Below are 7,408 nucleotides of genomic sequence, written 5' to 3'. Positions count from 1 at the left end.
GCTGGGCTGAGGGACGCACCCTTCCCCCCCGCCCCCCAAGTGCCCAAATTTTGTGCACCGGGCCTCTAGTATATAATAAAAGCCTAATATGCTAAGTGTCTGATTGTCCGATAGGCCATTCAACCAATCAAAGCATAATATGCTAATGATATGCTAAGGCCCCTCAATGGCTCGCTATGACATGCACTGACCACAAGGGGGCAGACAGTCAACCAGCTGACCAGTTGCTAAGATGTGCACTGACCACCAGGGGGCAGACAGTCAACTAGTCGCTATTGACATGCACTGACTCCCAGGGGGCAGATGCTCTGACTCGTGGGTGAGTGTGCTGCTGGAGTCCGGCCCATCAGGAATGAGCAAGATGGACTGGACATGTCCTGGAGCCCTCCCACAGTCCCTCCCTGGCTGACCAACCTCCCGCGTCCCTCCCCGGCCCCGATCATGCACCAGTGGGGGGTCCTTCGGCCTGGCCTGCACCCTCTCGCAATCTGGGACCCCTGAGGTCAGAGAGCCAGTTTCAGCCCGATCCCGCAGGCCAGGCCGAGGGACCCTACTGGTGCACGAATTCGTGCACTAGGCCTCTAGTCTATATAATAAAAGCCTAAGCAACCATTATGGTAGAATGACCAGAATAATCAGTCACTATAATGTGCACTCCCACAGGAGAAATGCCGCTCAGCAAGAAGCAGGGCTCACAGCTGGCGATCACAGTGGTGGTGGCGGGAGCCTCTCTCGCCTCCACAGCAGTGCTAAGGAGCAGCGAGCCAAATGGTAAGGAGCAGCGAGCAGGCAGATGGTAAGGAGCGAGCAGTCCCGGACCGCAAGAGGGATGTCCAACTGCCAGCCCAACACCGGGAGTGGCCCTACACCGGCAGTCAAACATCCCCCAAGGAGTCCCGGACTACGAGAGGGCACAGGTCGGGCTGAGGGACACCACCCCCTCCACCTCCAGTGCACAAATTTTGTGCACCAGGCCTCTAGTTATAAAATAATGAAAAAGGAATATGTGGTGCTTTGTATTTATTTTCTCTGAGGGAAATAAGCATTTCGATTAATTAAACCATCTTTTAGTCCAGCCAGCGTGGCTCAGTGGTTGATCAATGCCTAATGCCCTCCCCTGCTGGCCTGATTGCCCACAAATGCCCTCCCCTGCCAGCCATCTTGTGGTGGCCATCTTTTGACCACATGAGGGCGGCCATCTTGTGTGAGGTCATGATGGTCAATTTGCATATTAGCTCTTTATTATATAGGATTCCTTTATGTATCTATAACATAAACATTTATTTAAAAGTATATTAAAATATTTAAACATTCATTTTCCAAATAAGTGAGCTGAAGTAAATTATTAATCAGTTTTTTAAAGCACAAATCAGATCATTTTAATAACTAATGCTTTAGTAAATACTGAAGAAAATATTGTAGAGATTCATTTCAATTGAATATAGCTACTTAAACCAAATTAACCAACCTAGACACCTTTCAATAGGAGTGTACAGTGAATTGTCTTGGGAGGGGAAAGTGGGACAGGGGAGAGGAAACAATTAACTCTTACACTTTCCATTTCCCTACTGAAACAGGAAGTCTTGGCAAAGAAAGCTGGAGATCTGCCATGTTACCACTGAACTGTCTCCCTTTCAAGTACACTTCATGGATCTCATACTAGTGAGTAATGCAGCAGAGCTCCCTAGCAGGAAGGTTACCAAAGTACCAACTTCCCGTTTTATTTCTATAAAAGGAGTGAATTTTAAATTTTTGACGCTATTTAAATATGTGGAAAGGTGTTTTCAATTTAAATTTTAGGCAGCTCTAATTGATGATAACTGAGCCTAAACATATTACATTACAATATTGAACGTTCTGTTATTTATTTCATATGCTATAGGCAAGCTAATAAGAAATGTGGCCTTCACTAAAGCAAGTGTTAGCTGGGAGGATAGGACTAAAAAAAAAAACATACTTCTATAAGTTTAGAAATACCTAGATATACTATGTTTTATGTGTCATGGTAAAAAGAAGCAAAGAGGCCTGCTTTTTCTTGCATTCTCAAGCTCCCTGCAGCTACCTATTAAGACAATCCTATCCTACCTATATAATAAAAGGCTAATATGCAAATTGACCAAACAGCAGAACAACCGGTCGCTATGACTTGCACTGACCATCAGGGGGCAGTCAATGCAGGCGCTGCCCCCTGGTGGTCAGTGAGCTCCCACAGGGGGAGCGCCGCTCAGCCAGGAGCTGGGCTCACAGTTGGTGGGGAGCGGGCCTACGCCAGCAGGCGGACATCCCCTGAGGGATCTTGGACTGCGAGAGGGCACAGGCCATGCTGAGGGACACCTCCAGTGCATGAATGTCATGCACCAGGCCTCTAGTTTAATAGATTAGATTTGGATTCACAAACATCAACAAAAGACTGGAATTTATCTTCATTTATCTTGTCATATTTCATGACTGTGGCCTCTGCTCACCAGTACTGAGTAAAGAACAAAAAGGAAAAATACATTATTTGACTATCATTTCTTACTATGAAGACAGAGCAAGGAGCAGAATGACTTATCTAAGAAAGGAGCACACGCTGCTCTGGTCTTGTTCAAATCACAAAAGTTTAAAGTCAGAAAAGATGACCCTGAATAACCCTTTCACAGATAAGAAACTACTGATCACTGTTCAGTAATTTGCCAAACACCATACAAGCAGGCAGTATAGAAGATGGAATTAGATCCCAGGTTTCCTCCTTCCTTATGCTGCTCCAACAGTATCTGGCAGCTGGTGGGAAAGTATCAGGGGTGAAGTGAAGGACAGACAGCACAATGGTCAGCAGGGGCTCCGCCTGGTATGCAGAGCTACAGACTCTGAGGGCACTCCACCTGGCTCCTACTCCTGGTCACTATAGCCACACCTTACATCCAACACATCACAGCCTCCAAGTATATTTTACTTCTCAAATGGAAATGAGAGCGGCCGAACTCTGAATGGAGGATTTTCCTTACTTTCCAGAGTAAATCAATTTGAAAAATCAAATTGACAAGGGTTCTACATAATAAGCAATATTACCTAAACCAAATTGCAAAACATCTGCCATTTCAACATACCTTTTCAAACATTTGTTACTCTTAAAACCATTATAACCTGGACACACCTCAAATAGCCAAGGGCTATGCAATGTATCTCCCAGTAGCAGTTTGTGAGGAACAAAAATCTAGATAACCCCTACTTGCCTTGGCAGCAATATGCCCACCAGGCACTTTTCTGAACCTTTGAAAACCTGACTTACAAGCTAACTAACAGGTAAGATAAGTAATGTAAGCGTAAATTCAAATGCAAGTAGGTTTTGTTTCTTTCAAGAAATTTGTTTGGCCCTAACTGGTTTGGCTCAGCGGATAGAGCGTCGGCCTGAGGACTGAAGGGTACCAGGTTCGATTCCGGTCAAGGGCAGTTACTTGGGTTGCGGGCACATCCCCAGTAGGGGGCGTGCAAGAGGCGGCTGAATCGATGTTTCTCTCTCACGGATGTTTCTAACTCTGTATCCCTCTCCCTCTCCCTTCCTCTCTGTAAAAAATCAATAAAATAGATATATATATAAAAAAGAAAGAAATTTGTTTGGGAAATAAGAGCTGTTCATCTGTGTGGTGTTGGCTTTACACAAAATTATCACACTATAGAATATGAAAGCCCTGAAGTCTGAAGTCTAGAAGAAACATACTCATGAAAATAAAGTAAAACAAAGCAGGTTGTTTTCCACCACGCAGCTAGGTTTGTTTATCATCACTATTTCTATCGTAATAACTGCTTAAAAATTATAATTACAAAGGATTTTCACATTATCTCTCAGTGTTATTTCTCCATTCCACAGACAAGGAAACTAAGACTTAAGAATGCTTCTCTAATTTAAAGACAGTATTCACATATAACTTCCTGATTCTAGACATTCAAATAAATTTCCCCATCCTTCTCACTCTACAACCTTTTGTTGTTGTTTTTTGTGGATTTCACTGTGAAATATACATGAATGTACACAGCACAATCTTTTTCAAATTACCTAATACAACATTTTAATTGTTAAAACTACTTCCTGATATCATACAAGCAAAGATTATGACTTTTTAATACGGTATTTTTCAGTCACTTAAGACATCAGTTTCTTAGTTATAAGTTTCATGAGACAAACACTTCCTCTGTCCCTTTTTACTTCTTTCTATGACTTATTCAGCATCCTGAAGTTCTTCTATAAATGCAGAAGACAATCTCAATATTTTCCTTAGACTAGGGTTATTCAACAAACATTCCGGGCTAGATAATTCTTTGTCCTGGGTTCTACCCACCAGTAGCACACTTCCACCGCCCGCTTATTGTGACAACCAAAAATGCCTCCGACACTGCCTAATTTACCCTTGGGGGCAAAGTCACCCCTGGTTGAAAATCACTGCCTTGTCCTAGTCATATACTCCAGTGAAGAAGTATCAATTTACCATTTTATCCAAAGATTAGTAGGTTCACCTGTGTGAAATTTTCCAGATTTAATTCTTTCCTTTCTCAAGATGTTAAAATTTAACCAGAAAAAAACTGGAAAAGCCAAACTTTATGACATATAAAACTTATTTGCTAAAGCAAGTAGTTTTCAAATAAGATATACAAATATCATTTCTTTATAAACCTTGTCTATAACATGGATATATAAAGGTCAGGTATTTTATTAAATTGACTTAATATTTCCATTTGTTTACCATAAAAAGTTGAAGATAGCCCTGACAGGTTTGGCTCAGTGAATAGAGCGTCGGCCTGTGGACTGAAGGGTCCCAGGTTCAATTCCGGTCAAAGGCATGTACCTTGGTTGCGGGCACATCCCCAGTAGGAGGTAAATTTCTTCAAAAATATTTATTTTAAAGACTAGAAGCAGCCAACTCACATATTTTGTCTTTTTATTTTAATGGAGGAATTGGTATTAAAATAAAATATTCTGAGCAATAACTGTAAAAGCTCGTGTCTTCTAACTTCCTTTATAACAACCACAAAAATAAAAGGCAGCAAAACATTACAGAAGTGAGCTGATAAAGCTGATGGAATCCATATTAGACTTCCACTGGATATAATTCCTATTAAAAAAAAAAAAAGAGGGTTTATCTGCTCAGGCATATTATAAAGTTGATGTTGGCCATCGGCAGAAGACCTTATTCTAAAAGCAAGAAAATGAGATGAAAGAAAAAAAGTCTCTTTTCCTACATTCCACCAACAAAACGGAGTAAAAGAAACAAAATTATGGCATTTTAATTTCAATTGTGAAAACGTTCAAAATGCTCAGGCAGTATACTTCAAATTTTCACAGTAAAAACATTTACATTAGAATTAGAGTATTAGCACTGGAAGGACCCTTAGATGTTACCTACTCCAATCCCTAATTTTAAGGAGAGAATAAAAGAATCTTCTAATATATCCATAAACTTTATTTCTTTAAAAAATATTGTCTGAGGTAAATAAGGCACAATGTTATAACCTGGGTAAGTGATTTTGAATAGTAATTATATGTGATATTATCTGGTATGACTTTTTTCTATTAAAATTTAAATTCAGATGAAGAAACCAAGACCCAGTAAAGTAACTGGCTTGTCCAACACAACACCTAGAATCCAGATTTCCTAAATGCTAGCCCAGTGCCTTTTCAGATTTCAAATGTTTACAAACTAGAAGGAATCATTTGTATGATTAGATAGTATTCTAAAGAAACACTTGGTCCCTGCAGAAGGCACTGTACATTTCATTCCTTAAATGTCTCCTTCTTTACTTAGAGCATGTGAACAAAGTACATATTGGGCAAACCACACTGAACCAATCAACTGATCAGTAACCCATTAAAAGCAGGTAGTGCCACACTTCAGGGCAGCATTCCATGGCTCTATTAACAACAATGCTCAATATAAATATACTAGTGACCCAGTGCATGAATTCATGCACATTAAAAGGAAATTAATTAGAAATACTTTAATATCGCTATTCATCCTTTCTCTATATAGAAGTGCCAACCAAATTCATGATCAACAATGACAGATCGAAACACACGCATGTGATTGGCGCCAGCGAGAGTTTTATGTATCGCACATGCATGAGTCAACTTAGCCTTTTATAGATATAGAATAAACTTCCTTAATTAGACCTGATTTAGCTAAACTTTTTCCAGCCCAGTGAAGCAGCCCAACTTCTCTTTCAGGTAATTGTCAGCAACACAGCAGTAAGTATCAACAGAGAGCAGATTATTATCATAGATCATGCAGGGAGAACAAAGGGTAAAATATTTAACTGCAGCAGTGTTTGACTATATTCTGTGCAGTGAGAAAACCTGAAGTCATTTTTCAAGGTCCACCATTTATTACTTCTTTTCAATCAGGTGAGGTTTCTAAGGTTTCTAAATCTCTGTTTTCTGGCTAATGAAAACAGGATTCCTCCAAGTCTCCTATCTCCCTACTCCAGGACTTCTGTGAGGATCAAATGCGATGAGGCATGGGAAAACACTTCATAGTCATTGGGTTAAAGTCATTGCAAGTCACATTCCTGGGCTGAAAAAAATGCAAGGAGGCTAGTCGCTAGGGAGAGGAAGCCGGGCGTTGCTACGTGATGTCATTACCTGGAGGGACACTTAGCACATTAGCCTTTTATATATATAAATAGATAAGGTGGTTCACATATGTAATTGCAGTTAACCCTTGAGCAAGGCAGATTTTAAAAATCCAAGTATAAGTGAACCCACATGGTTCAAACATGCTCAAGGGCCAGGATTTTGCTTTTTAAGTAAAAAGCAAATCAGGATAAATTTTAATATATCGTATTTAATCCAATAAAATATTATCATTTCAACATGTAATCAACATAAAAATTGAAATATTACCTCCTCCCTCCTATTTTCTCAAAACTTGGTGTGTATTTTATACTTACAGCACTAACCACATTTCAAGTGCTCAATAGCCAGTTTGTTGAGTGAATTAAAAACAGTTCCATCCTTTTGAGTAATTCTGATTTCCCTCCAAGCCTGACAAAAATTCCCAAAACTCTTCATAGAGCTAGAAAGTATCCCCAATGACCCCAAGGTTTGACGCATCACTAGGGCAAATAATTAAGCTTTTTGAAAAGGGTGCTGTCTACTTCTATACACAACCCCTAGGACAGAAAGGTCGGCGAACATTCTTGGTCATGCACCTAATTAATGAGGATGCTGGTCGTGGCTTGCCTTCCTTTCCATCGCTACAAAACAAAACTGAAAGTCCTCCCCTTACTGGGGGAAAAGTAAATACGAAGAAATCACTTTCTCAGAAGCTGACAGTATTAGGAGCAAGAAGCCCTAGTGACACGCCTTTTGCAATGATCTTCCCCTGCCCATCCCTTCCCAAGCCCTGCAATCCCAGAGAAGAAAGCCAGCTCCTGG

The sequence above is a fragment of the Myotis davidii genome, unplaced genomic scaffold, assembly GCF_000327345.1.
Source record: "Myotis davidii unplaced genomic scaffold, ASM32734v1 scaffold57, whole genome shotgun sequence".
Taxonomy (NCBI): domain Eukaryota; kingdom Metazoa; phylum Chordata; class Mammalia; order Chiroptera; family Vespertilionidae; genus Myotis; species Myotis davidii.
The sequence above is the reverse complement of the archived record's forward strand: the minus strand, read 5'-3'. Positions refer to the sequence as shown.